We start from the raw sequence: 388 nt of genomic DNA, 5'->3' as shown, positions 1-388 counted from the left end.
ATCTGCAGATAATGGATGGATTCAAATTTGTTATTTTGAATATTCACTTCATCCACTGATTGTTGCAGCTCTGTTTCATGCTGTGGTGTTTTTCAAGCCTTTTTCTTCTCATCCCTCTCTGACGGTGTGTGTTGGATAACGGCCGTCTCTGTGCTGTGCACACTTTGTTTATTCTACCATAAGCATCACAAAAAACTGACTTTATGTAAAGTCTAATATTGAATTTTGTCACTCTTTGTCACAGTGACGGTCTGTTAATAAAGGAACTTCTAAGAAGTTTTTCTAATGCATTCAAACATATACCTTCATTTTCAAGTCTCTGTGAGGTGCATGCACTCTACATTCCTGTTGCACATGAAGAAAATATAAATCAAAAAAAAAAAAAAAA

Source organism: Larimichthys crocea, chromosome XV (genome assembly GCF_000972845.2).
Source record: "Larimichthys crocea isolate SSNF chromosome XV, L_crocea_2.0, whole genome shotgun sequence".
NCBI classification, from domain to species: Eukaryota; Metazoa; Chordata; class Actinopteri; family Sciaenidae; genus Larimichthys; species Larimichthys crocea.
The sequence above is the reverse complement of the archived record's forward strand: the minus strand, read 5'-3'. Positions refer to the sequence as shown.